The sequence below is a fragment of the Mastigoproctus giganteus genome, chromosome 6, assembly GCF_048544385.1.
Source record: "Mastigoproctus giganteus isolate SK-2022 chromosome 6, ASM4854438v1, whole genome shotgun sequence".
NCBI classification, from domain to species: Eukaryota; Metazoa; Arthropoda; class Arachnida; order Uropygi; family Thelyphonidae; genus Mastigoproctus; species Mastigoproctus giganteus.
Window position 1 is genome coordinate 199,516,888 of NC_143580.1, and position 26,343 is coordinate 199,543,230.

The 26,343-nt window shown below is 37.2% G+C and overlaps 1 protein-coding gene across 2 annotated transcripts in view; it reads left to right on the forward strand.

The window, feature by feature from the left end:
• Positions 1-26,343, forward strand: part of kst (spectrin beta chain, non-erythrocytic 5 kst) — a 593,342-nt gene that overhangs the window by 23,378 nt on the left and 543,621 nt on the right. The gene's annotated exons all lie outside the window — the stretch shown is intronic.

The window sequence follows — 26,343 nt, forward strand, 5'->3', positions numbered from 1 at the left end:
TGCAGTTAAATATTAAGTTTGTAAATTTTTTGAGTGAAATTATGAGAAATATTAAAATTAAAAAACTTCAAAAAGCACTTTAAATTAAGGAGATGATTTTAGAAAATAATTCCATTCTGCTTTGTTTTTCCGTCGTGATTGTCTCTGGTGGCGCTGTAGTCTCTCCAGTGATGGTCACTGTGATTTGGCTCTGGCTCTTTAGAAACGACTACGTTTATCCACGATCCAACCTAAAGTAACTAATATCGTTTTAATCAAATAACATAATCCAGTAGGGGAATCTGTTATTTTTTTTTTTATTTATTATGTTTTTTTTTTTTAATTTTAAAAACTGTTAAAATAGTACACCGCTGTATTAAATTAAGGAGTAAGTTTATTTTCAAAACTTTTGAATCATAATGAATAAAATGTAATATAATTATAGGCCACGATTTCTCTTTTCCATAAAAAAAAAAAAAAATCAAAATATTTTGGTTCCATAATAAATTAAAACTCAAAAATAAAATAAAAACCCAAAAATCTTAGGAATTACAGTTATTAATTAATCAAGCTCAAATTGATTAATTGATACTTGTATTTTGTGTATATTTGAGCACATGATTGCGTCGATTCTCACAAATCCATAATTATTATTATTATTATATTTTTTAATATGTTGACTTGGAAAGCAATTTTTTTTTTTGTTTGCATCTATAAAAGAAAGAAGTGGATGAGATTGGGAAATTGCCTGTACATCATGATAGCATCTATAAATAAATAAATAAATAAAATGGATGTCTTAAACTTTGTGCAAGGCGACACCAGGTGACATGCAATCTGACTATTGTTGACCTGTGACGTAAACGAAAGTGAGAAGGTAGTACGCTGTTATTCTTTATCATATAAACGAATGCCATTTCGTCATCTGAGGTAAGATAAGACCGAGTTTCTAATTAAAGAAAATTCTACCTTGCAGATAGAGTCCAAGGAAACTTGTTTGAAAATGACGTTGCATATTTACTTTGGATCCTATGCAAAATAATCCTCATTTAGTTTATCTACAGACCACTTGACGTTGTTAAAGTGCATTTGGTTCTGTTCAAGGTTGAGAACTGTTAAATCTTCTGCTTATATGCATTATATCCATTATAAATTATGTCTGTGTTTCTGTAAAGTGTGGTATCCCACCTTTCTTATTGTGATCTCAAGGCATTTTACTAGAACTGTGATTAAGGTGAGGACACTCCCGCACACTTGCTTTTTTAGGTAACTCTGGTCCTATGATTAATCCTGCGAAATGGGGGCTTCTCGCTTACCTGGTTATAATGATCTTTGGGGCCGGCCCTTTCTTAAGCGCTACTGTGTGTATACACTAAATCCTCCCCCGCCCCACACCATTTGTGGATGCTATTTTTTCATTTTTTTCATCAAGATTTTGGTATATAACATTGCTAAAAATGTATTGATGGTACTGTATAGTGAACACACGCACGAAAAATAAAAGCAACAACAAAAAAAGCGTTATAAGCGGGAAAGAGTTTTAAAAGGCAGTGCTACAGACTATAAAAATGAATGGCACTCATGGGATTGACTATGGCACCAGAAGAAAAGGGTTATCGTATTTTTCGGACCATAAGATACACCTTTCTTTCTGAAAAAAGTTGCCTGAAATTTTCCCTCGTGACTTATGGTCCGAAGGCGTAGGTGTATATAGTGAGAATTTTTTTTTTAGATTAGATTGTATATTGTTTTTACCTAGTATGCGAGTAAGGCGTTAGGCTTTACTCATGTTTCATAAGAAAATGTTCTACTAAAATTCTCCTCGTGAGACCAGGGTGCGTCTTATAGTCCCAAAAATACGGTACTTAAAAGTGAGATAGTGCTGTAAGCTAGAGTGTTATAACACACACACACACACACACACACACACACACTGTAACACTGTATTTGCTGTTTATAATATGCAGTGATTGACAGTTTCAATTTTAAAATGAGAATTTTTTTTTAATGGAATTGATTGAGAGTATTGTTAATTTTTTTTTTTTTTAAAGCTTTCACCTTGAACATTTTCGTTATCATTGAGTACAAGGGTTAGGCACAGCTGAAGTGTATTGTGAAGAAATAAATTCCCCTGGTTCTGCTTAGGATTACGTTTGCGTTTTTAAATTATCTGCAGAGTGAAAAAGCGTTTCCTCGTTATGGGTAAGGATTGGCTTACCCTTGAAGTGCCGTGCGACCAGCCTTACTATTTATATTTAGGTTAAAGAATACGCTGAAGGAATCATGTTGCGGAAGGTGGTGTAGTGTATCCTCTGGGCGTTCTACCTCAGAGGGCCTCTAGGTGACGTGCCTCGGGTAGCCATCAATTCACTTCCGTTTCTGCCCTCTGATGCTTTAAGTCTCTCTTCATAAAGAAAGAAAGAAAAAGGTTTCTTGTTTTCTTTTTTTATTTTATTTAGAGGGAGGTGGAGAGATACCGTTTGTTTAGTTACAGCTAGTGCCAGAAGATTTAAGTATGTATTTATTTATTTACACTCATACCAATTACTGAAATATGCTACCTTATTGGCAAAATAGTGCCAGGAATGACTGATGTCAGGTTTCTGATCACAGTTCGTGTAACATTGCTTTATCTGCATTATTTTCTCTTACCTCTAGGTACTGTCATTTTATTCTTCATACCATGGATGGGAACAATGTTGACGTATACTACTTGCTGATATCAATTCGTTTTTCGTTTGAATTGTGGGATTATCGTGGTTTTTGGTAACCGAACGCGTGTGTTTCGAACCTGCGCGATGCTACAGAATCACGTGGCTCATTTTTAGCTGAGCCAACGCCACCCAGATATTATCTAAGAGGCGTTGACTGGGCGCAGCATGAGAGCATAAACAATCCTTTTTATCTGTCACCTTACCGGAAAACATTACCATTAGGAGTACACCAAGGAGCAATGTTAAGGTGAACAGCCATAAAGTTTGTTGTTTGCAAGGGTTAAAGAGTTCGCAATAGGCACATTACGTCTAGTTAAAGGCCAGTCGGGGGATGGGAAAATGGGGTCCATTTGGTTGAGGCCTCGAGTAATTTTCAAATTGATTTTTCCACAATGCATAGGAAAAGGCTACCAAAAGAATTTGTTAAATGAAAATGCGTTCAAATAATGTTTCATTTCTTGTTTTGATGTATTTTGATTTTATTATGTCTAAGAAGGGGTGGGGGACTCCAAAGCTGTAAGTGGCCGAACCTCTAATCTATAAATTACTCCTGTTTGCCAAGTGCAATACTTGGCATTTGCTAGTATTAAACTTGAGCTGTCATTTTTAGGCCCTTTGCATATATGTATAGAGTATATAAATCTGTAGCCATTGGCAGTCCACTGCAGGATGGAGGTCTCCTGAATAAGTAATGTTGAGAGAATGGACCATAATCCACCACGCTGGTCCAGTGCAGATGGACAAATCGATCGTATGTAATAGCCAGGGGTTTGAACCCCTGTATACTCAAAGAACGTCTGCTGTTGCACTCCCGTTTTCAAACCACTCGGCTACTGAGGCCTTTTGCATGCATATGCGTATATTTGTTTCACCATGTCCGTCCATATGTAACAACTTTTCCAGTGGAACGGATTTTCATGAAATTTTATATTTGGGTATTTTACAGATGTTTTTGAGCCATTCCAAATTTCAAAATCGTACCAATAGAAATTCAGCAGTTGTTATTTATTTTTTCCATGCAAATTGTATGGGAAAAAGAAATTCATACTAATGTATGAATTCTTTTTTCTGCATTTAATAATGCAGTTTTAAACCATTAGACAGTCCATGCATGCCTGATATCCGTGATAAATATGTATATAGAGAAATGAGAGTTGAAGAAAATAGTATACGGGAGGAGAGTAGTAAATATACAGGTGTAATTAAACTGAACGGTCGGTTTAGAGAACATAAACCTATAGAGTTTTATTAAGTGCCTATAAAGTTATAATATTAACTAACTCCTTCAGATCATACTTTTGCAGCAGCTTAGCCTGGTTTTGACATTAACCATCTTCCCAACCTTTGTCTTCAGTAGGCAGCTTTTCCTGTATTACCTCAGCAATATCATTTGGGAAGATAAAGAAACAAGGGGGGTTCGAGTACCGATCCCTGAGGGATCCCTTTTGCTACTCCAGTTCAATCCGAAGAATACCCGTTTATGACCGCCCTGTCTTCTGTCCTTCATCCAACCTCTAATGCACCAATGGATCTTATCAAAATCACTTTCCTCTTATTATAACCTCATCGTATTAACTTACCGGTATTGTCAGGTAAGATAACCCATTTAGGATACCCTGTGTTGTCGATTTGATCGTTTATTGTGTCTATAACCATAGATTCCGTATTCTTATCAAGTAAAAAAAAAAGTAAAGTGCAGCCATTATCAACCCACTGCAGGATGGAAGCCTCCTCAACAATTCATGATTCTTATCAATTGGTCTATAATTGCCCATTGCTTCCTTAGCTCGTCCCTTATGGATTACTATTATTAGCTATATGGTGCAAGGAAGCCTGAGGCTTATGCTGCAACAGCCAAAAAAAAAAAAAAAAAATATCCCTAGTTACCCTGAGAGAGAGAGAGAGAGAGAGAGAGAGAGAGGAGAGAGAGAGAGAGAGAGAGAGAGAGAGAGAGGTAGAAGGGAATCACCAAGAAAGAGAAGAATGATGATATCCAGCTCAGGACCCTAGGTGTGCCAAGCCCATACTCACCAAATACGAGCCCCCGGGATTGGGAAGGCATAAGCACTTTTACAGTCCATAAGTTCTTGAATCTAACGATGATAAATTAATATTAACAAGGGTTGGATGTGTACTCACTTTCCATGCTTGTCAGTATTACTGGATGCATGACCTCGTTTTGGCGCATTATAGCCTTAGTTTCTAATGCGCCAATAAAATCCCAAACAAACCAAACTGAATGCATACTATCTTTCTTTGGAGTCCAGTCTCAGTTTCAGTGGCTCATCAGGTAGCCACTTCTCTAATACCATTATGTCACATATTTTACAACGATTCAACTGAGATCCACTATTCACGCTTGGTACAAAAATGGTTTCAATAGTAAAGACTGTTGCAAAATACTTGTTCAACTCGGTCGCCATTTTGGTGTTGATTATGCCATCGCTGTGGTCTTGACGGAGCTTTACTACATTGAAATGTTCCACAACGAGCACATGTTCTTCTATTCCGAATGTCATGTTCTTTTACTGCAGCGCATGCGCACTAGTAGTTTTACTGACGTGGTTTTACGTAATATACATTTTAATTACGGTATATGGTACTTATCATCAATAAGTTAATTACGCGGAACCAGGTGGTAGATACCGAGACTTTTGCTATTACTAATATTCTTGCACAAATTGTTCATTTGCCTACTGGAATACTAGACAGTCCTAATCATATACTTGGCATCCTTGATCTTTTTCTCACCAACAACTCTTCCAAGTACACAGTTAAGTTAGTGCCCTAGGTTACAACTTGGCGATGGTCTCTTTTTCATTGAAGCCACAATCTCTTGTTATTTGGCATTACAAGAAATTGATTGTAACAAGCTGTGTGATTTCTGCCTCTCTTTTCCTTGGTTGGATTAAATAAATAATTATTTTTTATTGCAGAGTTAATAAGGCACCATCAAAATCTGCGATATGGAAGCTTGTGAAAATGTTCAGGGAGACTGAGAATGAATGTTATGGGTCGTGTTTGCACATGGATTTGTGACCTGGAAACGTTTAGCATAGGTTAGGTAGAGCCTGGCAGCAAATTCACGTCAAGCCACTAGGGAGGCTTGCACAACAAAAGGGAATATCGTACTGCAGTTGTCATTCAGTGGTGAGGAAATCAAAACTGTTCATGTCATGCAGCAACTTTTGCCAGTAGACCGTGGAAAAAGCCATTTCTGTGAATAATTACTGGAAAAAGTGGACGAAACCCTCAGACCATTCTTCTCCGATGAGGCCATGTTTCATCTGACTGGGTGATATAATGGTGATAATTTTGAACTTCTTTTGAAACGAATTTTTTGTATTAAAATTCTGAACAGGTGTAAACAAGTCAGTAATAAGTTCAAATTCGATTTTGAAAAGTCCAAGAACAGGGAGCTTGCTTCTTGTCCAAATGGCAGTCATGCCTTCTGGCTGTAGTCATAGCTGTTGATCGTCAATTCTGTTCACCCATTCTTCCACTTCTGTTTCACCTTGATGGTTTTATTGCTTATTCATGTAAAGGCACAGCAGATTTATTATGATCTTACTTTTCCTCCAGCTCTTGCATTGATGACCTTGATATATCTCCAACCCAACCAAACACATCTAGCTCATTGCCTTTTTTGGATGACCAACAGAAAGAGATTAGAAGAATTTTGAAACACTTTCAATATCAAGAAGCCTTCAGGCTCCGGGTGTGATTTAAATCACAATACTGTATAAGGTTTGATGCGTTTGTGGCAAACTCAATTTTCTCTTTCACTACATACAAAATGGTTTGTTATCCTTTTCATGAGCTGAATATGAGCAAACCTTTGTGTATAAGAACAAATACCAGTAGGATAAGAACGTAAAAAGGCAACTCAAAACTGGAGCTAACACTGGAGCACAAGTTGTTAAAACAAATGAAGAAAAGCCATCAGGACCTGGAGAAGTGAAGCTTGTTTGCTCTAAAGTATTCAGTGTCTAATAGCTGCACCTTTTAGTATCTTTGATTGTGGAAATGTTTCTTCACTTGGTTGTCAAGTCGTGCACTAAGGGATGCTTAGTTCTGTACTGAGGTTACAATAAACCTTGAAGCAGTCGTCTGGATAATGGCACACATTATATACACTGAAGTCTCGAGGTTGACGTTTGGTGATATGATCTGCAAATAGAAGCGGACTGGTGCTGAAACTATCACGAAACGAGAACCTCCGAAGCTGACGGAACGTGACAGGAGAGCTGCGAAGAATTGTCTGCGTGGAAGGCAGATCGAAGTTGTTGCAGTACATACAGGCTTTCAGTGAGACGATTGGGATGCTTGTCTGTACCAGTATAGTTGTACAGGACATTGCATGATATGGATTATCATGGTCGTTCAACCATCCATAAGCTACTAATGGCCCTATGCCAGACACCGTCTAACTTGGTGTAAGGCTCGCCGTTCTTGTATCGTACACTAGTGAAAATCTGTCTTTGGAATAACGAGTCGATGCGTGGTCTGCCAGTCTGACTGTCGTACCTGGTATGGCGGATGCCCTGAGAAAGTTACCAACTGTACTGTATTATCCCAACAGTGAAGTTTGGGGGAGGCAGCGTGATGGTCTGAGACCATTGGTTGTTTTTTTTTTTTACAAAACCAGAATGCCGAGGCCTATCTAGACATTCTGGACAATAATGCGTTACCTACATTGTGGCAACATTTTGGGAAAGGCCTGTATCAGCACGACAACGCTACGTGTCAAACTGTTCGCTTTGTGACAGACTGGTTTGAGGACACGAACTTCGAAAAGTTTGACTAGCCAGCTCTTAGCGCGGACTTCAGTTTTGTAGAGAACCCCTGGGATAAATTGGATCATCGGGTGCGTGGGAGGAGAGGCTGCCCCCCCCCCCCAAAAAAAAAACCAGAGCTGAAGTGGTCGCCGCTTTGAAGGCCGAATATTGGAGGACATTTACAAAAAACTGGTGGAGAGTGTTCCATGGAGTCTAGAGGCTACCATAGAGGTTTCAGTACACTTTACTAGTTTTCCTGTAAATGTTTGTAGGTATGCAGGTGTTCGAATATTAATAGCAAGCTAGTGTATATTGGAATAAATTTCTCGTTAGGGAATACAGTTTATTTGTAGTGTGAGACTGAGGAATCTGATGCTGATTTGCTTCACGAGGTGTTTGGTGCATTAAAAACACACTTCGTATGCTGTTTCGCTGTATTAGTAAAATATGTTTATATACAATGTTTGAGTTGTGTAACTATCTTAAATATACTTTTAGCGGAGGTGCTCAGGTATATCAAGAACTGGAAATTGGTGAAGTAATGAGCACTTATAGCACACGATACCATCAGCCTCAGTACGCATTAATCACCAATTTCCAGTTTTGTGACTATCTTAGCCTCATAAAGGTAATGAAAGCTTCTAACGGAAAATTCGTAGTTTTATATATGCCAGTAATTTTATTTTAACATTAAAATAAAAATAATAATTATTATTTAACGTTCTTTAAACACGATTGCAGCGCCACTGATAAAATTAACCGTTATCTGTTACATGTACAATGCTTATTTAGGCATGCGCAGCTTACCATCGAAACAATGGCACCTAGATTTCGTCTGCTTTGCTTTGATAAGGGGTGACGAGAGCTGCACGTCTTCTTTATCTTTATGCCTCTTATCGAAACCGTTTCGCGTAGCTGTCATAGCCCTTTGTGGGTGAGTTCCACCCTCTTAGAGCACAACAACAAGAGTATGCAGCCATGTACTAACGGAATGCCATCTTTTGTTGTTTATCCGATAGATCATTTTTCCGCCCATTGGTGCTACTTTTCTAACTGGGGAAGGACATTAATTTACTTTATTGTTCGTGTCTTAAATAAACATTAATAATTTTATTGTCTCAAATAAATAGGGGTTAATTTGCCATTTTGTTTCGTAGCGTGAGTTTCAGTTATGTAGGTTAATGCGTTTTTAAGAAAGTGAAAAAATAAAAATGAAAAAAAGACAGAGTATAAAATCGCATTTAATTTGTGGCGTTCATTTGTCATTAAGGTTATGATGTTTTATGCCTTTCGAGATATAGTGGTCTCTCTTTAGATTTAACAAAATCGTTTAAAGGCCTAAAAGAATTTTATAAGAATCGAGAGGTTACCAATTTTGGCAGTTAATTTCCATTCGATTGTGTTTGGTATTTAGACCTGAATTATTTATTTCCTCTTATAATGCTGGATTATGGCAGTCGGTAGATATACTTCTCAGAAAGTGTGGTCGATAAAAATATCGACCAACCAAAAGCTGCTATGAGCAGAGGAGAAGTAAGAATGCGGCCACTGTAGACCATTAATGGTCACGTGGATTATTTTGGTGTTATGTTATTTGCGTGTCCCCTTCCCAAATATCGATTTTTTAGTCAAGTACTGAGAAAATGTTCTTTCAAAAACGTGAACTCTCCATAAGTATGATTTAACAAGCTAAACAAAGAGTCTGTGGCAAATGCATTACCAGTTTTACACCTAGAGTAAGTTTGGTTGCATACTTGTTTCTGTAAGGGTTCCTTTTGACGTTAATGACTTGTTAAAAATAATACTGAGATTGCTTTAAACGGCGTTTAATTTTTCTTGTTGAAAATTCATTAAGAGATAAATACATTAATACGCTGTTACACTGCCATTATTACCTTTGTTAGCAGCATCACATTCCGGAACTTCTGCCATTCCCTAGGTTACACGCACTAGTCCTCAATAGTCAGAATCTTAAGTAAAATAAGTCGCGAAGGGAACTATTTTAGTTAAGATTATGATCATTGCTTAGCCGATGTGCTTATTCATTGAGAATTATCTTCCGTGGTAGTAAAGTGGGTTCAAGTCCCGTCGAAAATTTAAGGACTCCTTAAAAGACTTCAATTGAAGCTGGTTAGCCGATCTCAGGGACGGAGAACTGGTTACCCTTTGAGTTATTCCAGAATTTTTCAGCTCGCTCCAGTGCTGTCTTGATAATTGCTCCCTCCCGGCACTTGCAGGTAAATAATAATAATAAAAAAATTACAAATATACTTTTTGAGGCCCCTTACCATGTGGGGACCATCAGCACATGGTAGGTCAAGTGGGCCAGGGCTGTCTTTCCATGATGAAGGCGACCCTAGCACGTATGACATATAAATCAATCCTTGAATACATATTTATGGAACTTTTGTAACTTTACTAATATTCCCAAAGCAATAAAATTTCCAAGCAGAGTCATAAAATTCTTGGGTTCGTTCCGCAAGATTATCGACTGTCCTCCTCCAGTTGCTCTTTAACAACTACAACCACTCCCCGACTTACGTAAGGGTTGCGTTCCTCGAAACTCTACGTAAGTTGGAATTTCCCTAAATGCTTATGCAGCACTCGCAAATTTGATAGAAGAAAATTTGATTCAATTTCATTGAAGCAAAAAAGAGATGTTCGACGAACATGTAAATAGAATTATTTATTCAATTTTTTTTATCTGATGCGCAGGAAAAATTAAAAAAGTGTACAAAATTACAAAAATTTCAAAATTTTAAAATTACAAAAAGAGAGAGGAGACGGGCAAGTTTACCTTTCGAGCATAGTTGCCAGAATTAACTCTCCAGCTGATAAGCACGCTGCTGCGAAAGTTGAGGACTGTGGATATTTAGAAGGGGGTTTTTCCCAACACATCACAAAATTTCTTTGCAGCTGCAGAATCGGCACTGTCGACTTCACCGCATACTTTAATGATTTGGAAACCAGCGCGGTACTTGAACATATTAAACCACCCATTGCTTGCCACGAACTTTGCTTGGGGTTTGCCGAACTTATCCTTAATATCTTCATAAATACTTCTTGCTTTTGGTTGAATGGCCTTTCTGAATCTGATTTTCTATCTTCGATATAGCACCTGAACGCTGTTTTGTGATCACTGTTGATCATAAATGCATTGATCCTTTAAAATGTTCTTTTATACGCGCACTATCCCTTGAAATAGTATTCACTGTGAAGCAGCGAGACCTAATTCCATGCAATAGATGACAAACTTTGTCCTTCTTCATACTTCTTAATTAATCAACTTCATTTCTAAATCAATTTTTTGTTTCGTTTCCTAGCACTGCCGGCACTTCCACTTTCCGTTGGTCCCTTTCCTTTCACCATTGTAATAATATTAGTAAAATAATAAGAGGAGTTTACCTCAATATAGTACGTAGAACACTTCCGTATGATACCCTCCAGAAATTAAAACGGCAAAAACGAAAAAATCGACAACTTACCGGTACATTAGAGTAAAATATAAATAATTAAATAATCAATTTAACACAATACAAATCATCAATTTAAAACAATTAAAAATCAAATTAACGCAATTAAAAGAATCTAGCCAAAGGAAGGAAAATCGTTTTGAATATTTTCGTTAGATTCTTTTAATTGCGTTAATTTGATTTTTAATTGTTTTAAATTGATTTGTATTGTGTTAAATTGATTATTTAATTATTTATATTTTACTCTAATGTACCGGTAAGTTGTCGATTTTTTTCGTTTTTTCCCTTTTAATTTCTGGAGGGTACATACGGAAGTGTTCTACGCACTATATTGAGGTAAACTCCTCTTATTATTTTACTAATATTATTATCAACGTAGAACATATTGAGTAGTACAGCTCTGATTCATACTACCATTGTAATAAGTAAATAGGAATGAAGAAAAGATTCTGAATTTATTTATGTTTTTTTATATGATTCAAGATTTCAGTGAAGGGGAACTCATTTCACCATAATACCGTAACGTAAAAACCCACAGAATTCCAGTTATCGGGATTATCGCAAATGCAATAAGATCGAGTTTACTACCTGTTTATAATAGATTGCATTAACAGAAAAGCCCAGTAAACCGGAAAGTGCAAATTGGTTTTGTTTTATGGTAGTGACCTCCAGAATTGTGTTTTAGAAAAATATCACAAAGGCGTTCAAAATTAATTCTTATAACGGAATATATGATAATGATGAAAGTGTAGTGCAATTTCCATTAGAAAAATGATAAATAGCTTAGTTATATAGCGAAAATTTCAGCTTCCGAGGTCTTGGAGTGAATTACCAAAAAGAAACAGTGTTATTGAGTTCACATTACGATATGTTCACGATACTTCCATTTATTCCTACTGGATGCAAAATACGTTTCCACGATTTTTTTGTTTGCAGCAGCTGGCAAAAACGTACGTAAAGTCGAATTTCCGTAAGTCGAGTATTATGGAAAAGAGGGACAGCTTAATGCTGGTGGATTCTGAAACCCTGGACTGAATACTTGATCATCATCTTAATGCTGAATTCAACTCAAAATTTTTAGAATTAATAAATGATTCGTTATTGGATGATTTTCAATTGCACTCCAGTTGGTTAAACTGTACTACATTTCAAGGTAATGAATGACTTCCTCCCTGGCGAGTAGACAGGTGTTTTAGATTTTAAATAATGTCCTCGCGGTACCGTGACGAAATTCATCGGTCTCGGGCGAGAGCAACTTTTTTTTTTTTTTTTTCTTCTCGGAAATGTGGGGTTTCTTATCCAGCAAAATAGGCAAACCGATCAAAGAACTCACGCAATTTAAAGATCCAGTGTAATGATACTTAATAGCTCTTGTTGCCTTGATTCCAAACAGCCGAATCTAACATCGAAACAGAAATCAGAAGACATCAAAAACTGGAATCTTTTGGTTCGGGTATGAGTTCATAAATTGGCTAAAGTGTTAAGTAGAAATTATTGGTAGCAGTAGGACTTTCCCATTACATATAAACACAATTATCAAAGTTAAATATAAAATAAGTTATTTTGGGGTTAAAAAAATATAAATATCATCCATTAAGAAGAAATTAAATAATGAAACTGGAGGAATTGAAAGAAAAGTTTAACTATGGCGTAGTAAATCTTGCTTGTTGTCTTTAGTCGTCTGCATCAAATGAACTCAGAAAACTGTTCACTGATTCCGAAAAGAAAATTAGTCCATCCAGTCTATGGCATCAAAGCATTAAATGGCTCGTGCACAAATGTCTGGAGTGCTAGGTGGTGCTTCCTGGGATCGAAAGGAAGACACCAGGAGGTGCAGTTAAACTTCAGTAATTCGGACTAATAGGGAGGTGGGGGTAGTCCGAATTACAGAATATAATTATATGAAAATATTTAAGTAGTAGTTCATAAAAAGAAGCAAATTTATTCACAGTCCAGCAAACATGGTAATTTAGCTTAGAACTGAAATATGACGAAAAAGAAAATATATCGTGAAAAGGTTTATATTCGAAACGAAGTTTATGCAAAAGATCAGATCAATTAGACGAATAACACGATTTTTTTTAAAAAATAAACCTTAATTGTGTTAAATGTTAATAACTATAAATTTAATCAGACAAACAGTCCTTTGCAATCGTTATTGCCTTTTTTTAAAAAAAATCGGGAATGTTCTGTTGAGTAAAAGTCCCTATTGTATTGTCACAACCAGTTAGGTTGCGACAATAATATCCTCTTATTATTTGCAAATTTTTATTATTTGTGTTAGCAAATGTGGCATTCGCCACATTTTCCATTCATTCCTCCCTCCAACCACCACATGGCAACAAACATAATATCCAGTGCTTCAGCTACAATATACGGTATATGGATAGTCTATGTGATATATACGAAAAAAAAAAAAAAAAAAAAAAAATAGATAAAATAATAATAATGGTCGGATTTTTCTATTATTCCTATTAAATTATTTCTCTTAAAGCCAAAACATAAACTTTCATGAAAATCCATCCACTGGAGTCGAGTTATTACATGCGGACGGACGGACGAAGAAATTATAATTGCCGGATTTCTATTGGTCTGATTTTAATTAAATTTAGTATGGATCTTTAAACCTTTCTTCTTCTGGTGTTATAATCCAGGGTGGGTCTTAGCCTTCTCAACGATGTGCCACCAGTAAGCTCTCCCAGAAGTCAAACTTCTCCAACGTCTTATTCTCATGATCTTTAAGTCCTTCTATACGTCATCCATCCATCTTTTCCGTGGTCTTTCTTTTGCCCTCCTACCGGTAGGTTTCCATTTCATTATACTCTTAGTTGTTCTGCTGTCATCCATTCTCATGACATGTCTCAACCAAGCAAGTCTCGGGCCCTACCTTTCTCCACCTCTACAAACCTTTCTAAAAGGCCCAAATAGAAAGTTTCATGAAAAGCAATCCACTGTGAGTCGATTTATTACAAGAGGACAAGAAAAAATAGCAATAATAATTGCTGAATTTCTATTAAAGTAGTCCGATTTTAATGAAATTTAGAATGACTCTACTAATATTTCTTAAAGGTCCAAATATGTAATTTCATGAAAATCCGTCCACTGGGAGTCGAGTTGTTACCTGTGGACGGACGGCCAGTCAGATGGACATAGTAAAGATAATAAGCGCATTATACATATATGCTTCACTGTTCTTCTGGTTTTCAGTCGGGAGAGGAGTGAAGTAATGGTTTCAAAGAGGAGTGGCGAACCTGATGGATACATTACAATGGTAGGGAAAGAGCTAAAAATGGTTAACAACTTCAAGTATCTATGAAGCACCATCATAAAGACTGGAATGATAGACGAAGAAATAAGTAGGAGGATACAAGCGGGCGGGAATTAACTGCTGTGTGTATAGGCAGACAAGAGATCTGATCTGGAACAGGAACGTACCACTGAAATGTAAGAAGGTTATATACCAGACCTATTACGTACCAGTTGTGACGTATGCATCTGAAACTTGGACTGAGTTAAAAAAGGATGAATGCAGGGAGCAGAAAAGAGATTTGTGAGGAGCTAAAAGACAAGATAAAATCAGGAATGATGTGATTAGGGAGAGAATTCAGAGTGAAAACCTCCAGAATAGAATTGAAAGGTCCCGTTTGAAGTGGTTTGGACATGTCAAGAGGACGAACAAGAGGCGTTTGCCAAGAAGAATATTTGATTTACAATTAAGGGACAAAAGACCAAAGGGGAGACCAAGAATGAGGTGGTAGGATAAAGACCGATGTCATTAAGAGAGGAGGAAACTGGAGTGCAATCAACGTATACGGACAAGGTATGGTGGCGAGGCTTCATACTTCGACCCGTGAAATAGGGGACGATGACAGGATGATGATGATATGCATATATGCTAACGCGCCTAACAATAACGAATTCCTTAGTAGATTCATTTGTATTTCAGCTGTACTGGTAAGGATTCATTTTCTGTGTTGGAATTAGGGTTCATTTCCTGCATTAGGATTCGTTTCCTGTGTTCCGTTTCATCCCCTTGTATGTTGATTCTCTGTATCGAGACAGTTCTGTGGAGAGAGTTGCGCCCTCATGCAGTAGTTGGGCATAGAGGAGAGGTGTTTATATCTTTCGTAATTGTTTGCTTTTCGTTCTCTCCAGCCCTGAAAGGTAGCAACATGGTATTTGCGATATCTCTTTTATGGACTTGTGTCATTTAGTTGTAAAAAGATTTCTTTACTTTCTAAGTGTACCGTTTCGGTTATTATTATACTGTCATTTGCAATTCCTTCATTGTACAGAAAGACAGCGATTTAGATACAGACTCTGCACTTTTGTAATCGTTAGCGCCTTGAGATGTTGACGCATGATAACTCCATTGTGGGGCTTCCTTTCGTTCCGTGACTGGGTGTTATTGGATGGCATTGTTCGACTCGTGATTCACAAAGGCACGGTTTGTTGGCTTCCAGAAATCGGTGGACGTCGAGTGTTATTATAAAAGTAGCGTGGATTAGGCAAGTGGAGTCGGTACACAAACTCTGGAAATTTGCTGTCTCGATGGTTCGTGTCCTTTTTACAATGTTTGTCGTTTTTAGTAATAGAAAACCTTGGATGAGTGGGTGGATGGCCGGAAAACGAGCACACGCATTTCACAGACCAGTTTTTCATTCACCGCCATAATAAATCATTGTGGGCTTTTTTGTGCATATGCAACTCTACACACCCCTTCTGCTATTCAGGTTTTCAACAGATCGCATTTTATTCATAGAATGTTTCACCTTGGACTTTAGATTCTTCGTCGGTGTAGGTGCGTGGGCGCATGGCGCTGAATATTTCCTTGGCATAAAGCTAGATTATTGAATTGTCTGCTGGAAGCTTTGGACTTTATTGGATGCGAGCTCTCGGTTGACCTGCCTTTCTGTATAGCCAGCATTTTTCCCAAGGTTATCCTGGCCTTTCATACCTGTAATATATATTAATTTAAGGGAAACAGACGTTTATCTTTTCTGTTTAGGGGATTTGAGTCTCTGTAATTGGACCGGTTTTAAGAATTGTAAAGCGTAATTTTATAAGTTTAGCTATTATATATTTGTTTGTTATATTCTAACGGGGAGATCCTCCCCCCCCACATCTGAATTAGTTTAAATAAATTAAGCTTGCTCTGGTTTATTATATTTTGTTCATTTAAAAATGTATTGGAGGAAGGTATGGTGTTTCAATACACAGGTTTCCAAGCCTAGAAGGAATCAAAAGAAGGAAATAAAATAATATAGAATAAGAAAATTATTATATCTAATGTCGAAATAAGGACAAAAATATAGAAAATGTAGAATTAATCAGGTCTAAAGGATGGCAATGCATTAAAATGTACATTAATGCAACAAAAAAATAATAAATAAACTATAGATGGTTAGCATCAGGGGACTGTGGGCATGTAATCTATCTGGGACATAACATTTCGAACCTCCTTACCGATGTAGACAATAAAGGATCTAAATTTGCTTTGTATATCCTCTGTTTTATTTCAAACTCTTACATCCATCCATAATGTTTTTCAATAACACATTAAATAAATTTTTACTTTATATGTATATTGCTTAGGTGTTAAGCAACTTTAATGTTCTTGGTTGAGGTTGTAAATGCCCTGCAGTTAGGGTGCGGGTTCGATTTCAGTTACTCACCTGGAACGATACCTTTATTTTATTCTTATTAACTAAAAATAATAACTGACCACTCTTTGGGATTCATATGTAACAAACATTGTAGGCCTAACAACCGACATCTAATAATCATCATATAATGCATTCTAGTATGCCACTGTTAGTGATAAACAATATGAAACGGGATTCGGACCACGTTATATATTTCCTCATAACCACCGTTCATGACACCATTGAAAAACTAATGTGTGTTTGAAGGATAACTGAACATACTATGTATCCTTTTGAGATGATCTTGGCATCATCACAATGCGGTCTCTTTACGAGTTGCCTCAGTATTACACTACTTCAAAGAGCACTTCCCTGTTGAGATAGAAGTAAGTTTAAACTGTTAGAAAAGAATTTTAATTAAAAAAACCTTTTTGTGTTTTTTTTACCTTTTAGAAGATAATTTATTTCGGTGCTGTTACACTTAATGGAAATGACAAGTAATAGCAGGTTTTCTGCTTATTGAGGTAAAGAAGCCATCTGAGTATCCTTCAGCGAATTGATAGATTAGATAATAGATTATCATTTATTTTATTTTATTTTATTGCCTGACAGGTTGAATTCTCTTTTCCTGCTGGGTTCCTGATCAACACAGCGACCGCATTACTGAAAAGTTCATTATGGCGCAAACAGCGGGGAGTTACACTTTAGCACGTGGCTCGGCATGTGTCGTCGCTTCACGTGACTGCCGATTAAAGAGGTCACTCAAGTCGCTGCATCTTCCTGACTTGGCGTTTGACTAAGAAAAGAAATGAACGAGTTCTGTATGGTGTCTAATTGCATGAAAATAATTACGAAAAGGGAAAAGTGTAGGTAATCCGGATGTAGAAACGGAACTGCAAGATACTACAAATGGGGGGGTACTATTCTCCCCCCCATCTTTTTATAGAATAATGAACACGTAAATAATTTTGTTGTTACTGTTGTTTAATTCGGGTAGATCAGAGTGTTGTTACATCAATATGGATTTTAATAGTTTTATTATTTTTTTTTTGACTAACCCCAAATCCCTGGTAACATTTTATAAGAGGATATTTAACTTGCGAAACCCGTCAAGTTTCTCTTCAAAAATGTGCCCTTTAATAAGGTTATGTCAGACTTTATCTATGTCGTGACCTCCAGTGCGGACCCGTGCCATGAAATTAGCGGACTACCAAGAGGTGCAAAAGGGGTCACCGATTGCCAACAGGGTTTTGTCTAACAAGACCACGTTAAACGAATACCCCCAAGCTGCAGCATTGCAAAATGTAACTCACAACTTCATTATTTTTTCTCCCCCTCATCTTCAAGTTCACATGCTCACTTTCGATTTTCTGGATTATCATCCATTAACTAGTATTATGCTTCTTCATTGAAATAATTCGCCAAGTTCCAGGAGGAACTTGAACATAGAAAATTAGTTTAAATAGTTGGTTTCTTAATGGGAAGAAACCATAAAATTATCAACAAATAAACTTAAGAGTTTATGTTCAATTTTTAAGTGTTGTTTTTTAAAGGCCATCTTGAAATTCATTTCTTTGAGACAAACAGTCTAAATAGTTGTTTCATTGCTTTGACATATGTAAGAAGTGAATCATATATGGATAGAAACAGTAGTATTTCAAAAACCCCTTGGGTCCCGGTATATTGGACCCGTAAAAAGTGGTTTCTGTTCCAGTCATTTTTAGGCGCGTTTGCATATATATACTTGCACATGTTCCAGGAGTTTCTTTTTTCTATAAAGTTTTTCAGTGGGGAGCCACCTTGTCCTCTTTCCGGTGCATCTAATAACTAGACTTCCTGTAAACAGAATTTCATGAAAATTTATATCTGTTCTTTTAAAAATATTTTTTGAGCCATTCCAAATTTCATCAAAATCGGACCAATAGAAATCCAGCAGTTATTATAATCCTATAAAATAAATCTCAACTTTAAAGTTGTTGCGTAGAAAACAGTTAAAAAAATTGTAATTTATAAATATTGGTTTTGTATTATTACATTAGGAGGATATTGGATAGAAACACTGGATGCCTCTTTGAAGAAATGGAACATGCTTAAAAACGAAAAGTACTCCTTGCAGATAGTGCCCGTCTTCTCTTTTGTATAAGAATTGAAGAACCTCCTCTGTGTGGAACAATCAGCAAAGGTTGTCTGTTGAATTCTCTCTAAATGAACGGGGAATTCACTGCATACCATTCTAGTCAGGGTGCTCAGTGAAGAATTGGGTGGCTAGCGTGTGTTGTTTGTCTACTTAAAGTCGTAGCACTGCGTCTTCTGTGTGGTATGCCTTCCTCTTGGTTACAGCCCGACGACCCGTCGACAAACTGGTTTGTTTTGTAAGTATAAGGCGAGCCGCATATAAGGAAGGACAAGACAGGTCACTGTAGACCATGTAGGTTACTTCAGTTTTGCTTTGCATAAATCTCATTTTATGGCGTGTCGAGTAGTTTCCGATACACGTGCGAGAAGCAGGTGTTGTTGGAGGTCGGACAAGCATCCCATAATTCCAAGGGCCGCTGCCATGTTCAGTCACGACTACAGCAAAGTGAGGGACAATTAGTATACGTAGCAGTCAGAGGAGCTCACAAAAGGCGGCTCCTCTACGTTGTTTTATATTGGGGCCGTAGAAAAAACATCGGAGTCGAATTCGATCCTCAGGATAGCTGTTACAGAATATCGTTTTTGAGACCAAGCGAGGAGAATTATATTAGTTTGTATCATGTGTATATAGCAACTAACACGTAAGGTAGAACTTATAGTACCGTTTTTGGAATTGAAGGAAAAAAGATACTTATTGACATTCAATTTGAGTTTCTGTAGATTGTAATTTTCAGGAAATACGTGTCCAGGAAGATTGTTCCAAAGAGGCAGGAGGGATAAATGAGGCAAGGTTAGTTGTGTGAATTTGAAGTTGAACAGTTAATTGGTGTTCATTCATTCAGACATATGTTTGAACTGGTTTGGAAGAGAGAGATGGAGTCACAGAAGCCAGTTCAGAAGAATAGTACCCATGGAAAATAGATGCAGTAAACGTATGCAGTGGAAACTGAACATCTACGCGATAGATTGGAGAGCGTTTGTAAGAGGCGGTCATTAATTAACCAGATTGATTCTCTTTTGGATAGAACTTCAGAGAAGTCCTCGGGGCATAATATTCCATGGCGAGACGGATTTGAGATTTCTACGGGGTGGTCAATATGGAAGAAAACTATTTTGAATAGCTGCTGGTGTAAATATGTATAAGTTATTTAAAAAATAGTTTATAATATTTTTTTTGTTGTTGTTTCAGAATAATTTGAACTTTGGAAGAGTACCATGAGCCTTACAATGAAGGCGAGGATTGAAACTGTCAAGTTGCCTACAAAATTATGAAAATGCTGCAGAAGTTGTACGTCGGTTCAGGAAGCTTCCTCTTCATTGAAAAAAAAAAAAAAAAAAATCCCCCCCCCCCCGAATCAGAGGAAGCAGTTTGTTATTGTTATTTGGTTTTTAGGAGCATTAGCAACTAAGGCCATATTGCTCCGGGATATGCGGTGGTCATTTCCTGACCTTTCCGCATCCTCTGTATTTGGTGGTGACGGGCTCGAACCCCGGTCTAATCAAGAAGCGTGTGCTACACACTGCTGCTCCTTCCCACCTGGCTACGGAGGCGGCCAGAGGAAGCAGTATTTTGTGATATGTTTATACCAAGAGAGGCTGGAAGTCCGAGTTATCTCCAGTAAACTCGGGCAGTTGAGCATGGAAGCAGCAGTTTTTTCTTTTCTTTTTTGAAGCACCACAACCGTTGTTCGACACGAATCTGAGATGTGACCCCGCCCACCGCCAATCCATAAGCTGTCCTCATCATGACAAGAGTTCGTAACAGTCTTTCCCAGACGCATAGAAAACTTGATCTTTGCTTTCCTTCAAATTGCAACATCCCGTCCCTTTCCAAGACTAACCGCTCATACCGGAACCAGTCATTGATTACTTATATGGATACATGCCTCGCATGCACAGAGAAGAAGAAGAAGAAAAAAAATAGCGAGTTAAATCCTGTGTGTATGCGGATGGGGTATTTGAAGTGGTGGAGTGCTTCGCACGAAATCCTTGAATGGAAATTGTTGAGTGTCGGGGCGTTGTTAACGCAAGCGTCTATTCGCCGAAACCAATTTTCCTCGTTTTCTCCAAACAACGTTGCGTTATCGCCGTAGCGTAGAACTGTCTTGTAGTCTTATTGGTCCACTCTTTCACCACGAGGAACAAATTCATAATAAACAATGTTGGCGAGTCAAGAAATGGGATCTTCACATTGGATTGAGATTGACTTCCTCTTTGTGGTCATTGGAGTGGACGGAATCTTCTATTGAGAGGTCCTGGCATTTGTTTCTGGTCAAGTTGGGTCAACCATACGATTTTTCACCAGTAATGATAGAAGAAATAAAGTGTGTGTCAGCAGCCTCACTAACAACAGCGGATAGTTAAATTTTGATCACTTCTGATCAGATCACGAATATGAGCAATCGAATCGACCTTCGATTAACCTTCTTTAACCTTTGCTGACCACTGAAAAGTCTTCGAACGACGCACAGCATCTTCTCCGTAGCCTTTTTTTTTTTTTAATACTTCCTTGGGTTTCTGTTGCACCCCCCCCCCGTCAATTTTATACAAAATATGAAAATTCGCTACTCAGCAAAATCATTCATGCGAAGAAACACATAAAACGCCTTTTATTCAATTGGCCCTGATTCAGACTACTGTACTGCAGATAAATGGGAAATGCGTTACTACGTCTAGATGAGCCATTGAACACGTTATGACGAATCGCAACTCTACACCATAATTTCAAGGTATAAAATGTTTCCCCGAACTTTTTGATCACACCTTTTACGTGAGATAAATGCTCAAAAATTGCGGGGGGAAAAATCTACATTTGGTTTCACGTTATTTATGTAGTTTTAAATAGTTATCGAGTCCCAGAAGTAGAAATTAGACAAAAGACTTAAATCTATTTCGTACCTTGGAGAGAGTTTATATTGGGTAAGCCCAATATACTAAATAATATTGCAGTCTTGTCGACGTTTCGGATCCAGCTTTGGGTATTTGTTATCCAGGAAAAGTTGAGCAAGTAACAGGTCTCCAGCTTTGTTTGTTTGCTTATCAAAATTGGAGGTCTGTTACCTGTTCAACTTTTTCTTGATAACGGATACCCATAGCTGGATCCGAAACATCGACAAGATTACAATATTACTTAGTGTATTGGGCCTTTTGGTAAGAAATAGATTTGTATTTTGTCTAATTTCTACTTCTGGAATTGTTTAAAACTGCGTAGTGTGAAGTTAAGTGTATAATTTTTTGAAATTTTGTTAATCCATTCTTAACTTATAAAACGGAAGGACATTTTTCTCCCACGGCAATATTGGCCGACACCCAATACGTTTTTAATCTTATTGAGTTCTTCTGTGTTAGAGTTGCCTTTGTTGCTTTTAAACCCTTCTATATTTGGGCATACTTACACGAATACATATAAACACCGGTGGTGGGGGGGGGGGTACATCGTGCGCTTTGCACCCGGGTCCGCATTAGCCCTTGACGCCTCTGAGCACGTGACTGATATTTTACTCACTAAATATAAAACTTGGCAGCTGTGGTTTCCTTTTTCACTTTTCCTGATCGCATGGGCTCATGAGTTTTGGACCACTGGCGAGTGGTTGGAATCCTTACACGTAATGCCTTGTTCAATCTAATTTCTCGTGATTAGCTCAGAATAAGTGTTCACTCTTAGCAGAGATGAACTTCGCCTAACATAGGTTAATTTTTTTAGACTGAGACCGCTCTCTCTCTCATCTTTGGTTCCCAAGTTTGCACGAGGTATTAAATTTCTTAATTAAATCGGAATTTAGTGATACTTATAAGATAGTGTTTAAGGTTAATGTATTTGGGATGCCCTCTGAGAGATGGAGCAAGTGTGAATTGATTTTATCTGATGAGTTGAATGGACACGAAAGGATTAACATGTTTAGTTAGGATTCAAGAAGGATTTTTCAACGTGAGTTGCATCTACAATTACTAAACTCATAAAAACTTTAGAGTTTTGTATAGGATGTTTGTTTGTATATATTATTTTTATTCTTTAATTTGTTTATAATAATTATACACTATTGATTATTAGGAAGAAAACTTCGTTTAGAATAATTTATAAATAAAACAAATTAAAACCATATAAGTACTGTTTTAATTTATTTATAAATTGTAAATACGAATGCGATTTATCCTACCGCGAAAAAATAATTATTCATACAATAAATGCCATATAGGCTATTTGTCTCATATATGTTCTTCCCCACTGATTTAAATGTGGTCTAAACTGATGTTTCCAGATGGGAGAAAAATCCAAATTCAAGTCAGTACATACTTTAAATCTGCGTACCAGTAGCTAGGTTAGTTTGTTCCAATACTTTAATGCAAAGACAAGCTAAAATACACGGTACAGTCAAAATAATGGAAACACCTGTGATAAAAGTTACAGGTATGCACTAATATGGTGTTGGGTCACCATTTGTTTTTAAAATAGCCTGTATTCTATGCAGAATACATTCAAATAAATTCTCCATTCTTCATGGAGAAACGTTTCAAGCTCCTTGAGTGATGAAGGTGGAGGAGAATCTGCTTCTCACTCTCTTCTCCAAATATGTCCACAGTGGCTGAATAGTCTGGTGATTGTACAGGCCATGGGGATCTGGTTATTGTACAGGCCATGCTTAGCCACAGTTTCACGCTACTAAAATCAAGATTGGACACATCTTGACTGTGGATTGGCGTCGTTTATCATAGATTTAAGTAATAAATTACTTAAGTTTACCACGTGATATAATAGTGTAGTCTCAATCAATTCATTACCGCACAATGATGCACAATCAACCCCCTCCTCTTCCAATTATTTTAAAGAGTTATCGAGTCCCAGAAGTAGAAATTAGACAAAAGAATTAAATCTATTTCCTACCTTGGAGAAAGTTTATATTGGGTAAGCCCAATATACTAAATAATATTGCAGTCTTGTCGACGTTTCGGATCCAGCTTTGGGTATCTGTTATCCAGGAAAAGTTGAGCAAGTAACAGGTTTAATAGCTCAGATTATTGAGCTCTGTTGCTAAATCTAAGCAATAAATGTGTTTTGTGATAAAGACGTCCATTAGTGTGTAAACGAATGTAGTAGTAAAATTATGCTGGCCGCGGATGGTGAACGAAGCCACATACCCTCTCCTCGTTGCAGGTTGTGGTTCTCTGAATTTAACCAACAGAGCGAAATTTTTTTCAGACCTGAATATTTGAAATATTAAAACAGTCACACAATACCACCGTCTTCATTTCCAGTGAATAGAATAACGTATGGGTTTGTGAAATCGGATATAAGCGTCACAGTATTAGTTTCCAGTAGCACCAACTCGTCCTTGCTCACGTTATTCCACGAAGAAGAAGAAAGGCACGCACGTAACCAATGTTATATAAGAGCGAACGTCATAAGCCCTTTTGTTGCAAGGATCAAAACGTAGGAATTGTAAAATAGAAGTGGATCATTTTGGAAATATATACAGTGTTTCAATTAAAAGCAACCGCGTCTATATCGCTTACTATTAATTTTAGGCTAGTTTTCGCCTGAACCTTTTGTCATATTTGGGCCGAAATATTGAAATTTGGCGTTAAAACTGGACTAAGTACTATCGTTTTGATTTTAAGATTTTTAGTTCGTGCTTACTAATTGTTTTTCTCGATGGTAAAGTCTTTCCTAGTCATCGGTGTACTTTTGAAAGGAATGTAAAAGTTCAGTAGGCAAAATTTAAATTTACAAATCGTACCATCTGAAAACTGTAATATTTAGTCCAATTTTAACATCAAAGTCAAAAATTTCTGAAATGTGACTCAATGAATCTGAAAGATTCTTAACACCGCTTTTATTTTCCGAAGGGTTTCGTTCTTGCCTGTTTCTGGAAGAATGTTGAAATTCATTAAAAAGTACCGGGAGCGTAATCAGAAAAAAGGGTCGACTGACGGGTACAAGAACAGTGTGCTTTTATTTTTTCATATCCATGGTTTACCATATTTGGTCATCCGACTCCTGAAGTGGACGGGGACAGATGTTATCTGGGTGAAAAAGTAGGTTACCATAAACTTTAGTGTCTTGTGTCATTCTTGGCATTGTCCTCTCGTTTTCGACTTGTCATCCAAGCCTCTTTCAAGAAACTCTTGCTTTTATTGGTGTTTTTCAGTTTTACGATATACTTCCTTTAATAAACTTCGTAGACATTTTGGATGCTTCACGCATGATGGAAAGAAATCAAGCACAATTTTAAACTTTGTTAATATTTTTCTATTTCTTTTGTTTAAGAAAAATTTAAAATTAATAGTCATTTAATTAAACATAATTTATAGCATAGAGATATAAATTATTTGTATACACGTGTTTGCCATTGCAGTTTGTTTTTAACTGACTAGCAATTTCAGAATGTGGAGGGGGGGGGGGGGGTTTGCTTTTAATGAAAGAGAATACAGGAATTTTTCTGAGCAGTGCAGACAGGATGCCAGAGCAGATCATGTGGTCTTGTCAATGATATACAGGAATTTTGCTAGCAGGGATAAAGAGGTGGTTATCCCCTTGGTCAGGCAACACCTTGAGTACTGCGTACAGGTCTGGAGGCCTCCTTTTAGGAAGGATCTAGAGTTTCTAGAACGGGTACAGAGAAGGGCAACAAGTTTGGTGAGAGGAACAAAGGGGTGCACTTACCAAGAAAGGCTTACGTTCTGCAAATTACAGCGTCTGGAGACTAGACACCTGCGAGGTAATCTGATTGAGGTGCATTAAGGCCTTGAATGGTTTGAGCAGGCTCAATTCTGATGGGATTCTTCCTTTTGCTCAGATTACGAACCTGAGGGGGCATAAATTCAAGTTGAGGAAAGACAGTTACAGAATAGGTGTGCGGAAATTTGCCTTTAGCCAGTGGTTAGTTGATTGCTGGTACAAACTTCCATCTGACGTGGAAGTTGATAGCTTAAATAAATTCAAGGAGGAACTGGACAAACATTTAGAGGGAATGGATGTGTGAAATAGTTTTTTCTCTCGTTTTTCTTCTAGTTTTATCACCACTACTACTATTTCGCTAGCTGTCTAATTAAATTACTCCAGATTTTATGGGGGTATTGCATTTGAAACGTTCAATCTAAGTGAACCAAATATTCCATAAAAAGTAGAGGCAAAAGTGTACTTCATGTCAAGTACACTTTTGTTTCTTTATATTTTAATATATACCTTCAGAGGGCGTGCTTTGCTATGGGGACAGGTCACGCTAGGCGTTTTCATGGTAACAGGTTCTGAGTACTGTAAAAGTGATTGTTTACTTTCCCAATTATCCGTCTGCGTTACTATGGCAACAAAAGATGCGACAGTCGGAAAACGATGTCCTTGTCCATCGTTTTTCCATTTTTAGTCTTTAATACCACCAAGAAAATGTTTCATTTCTTTGCCCCGCTTAAGGAAGTAAACGTAACTGTCTCTTCGTGTTGCGCAAAAGGTAATGTCAGCATGCGGTTTTTGACATTGCAAAACCGACATACTGTACAGTACTTCGTCATCAATATCACAATCCTTTACTCACTTTTAAGTGCACAATCCGTCTTTAATTATACCACTTTACGCTTACGCAAGGAAACTGCTTTGCAGTGGAGATTATATGCACTAATGCAT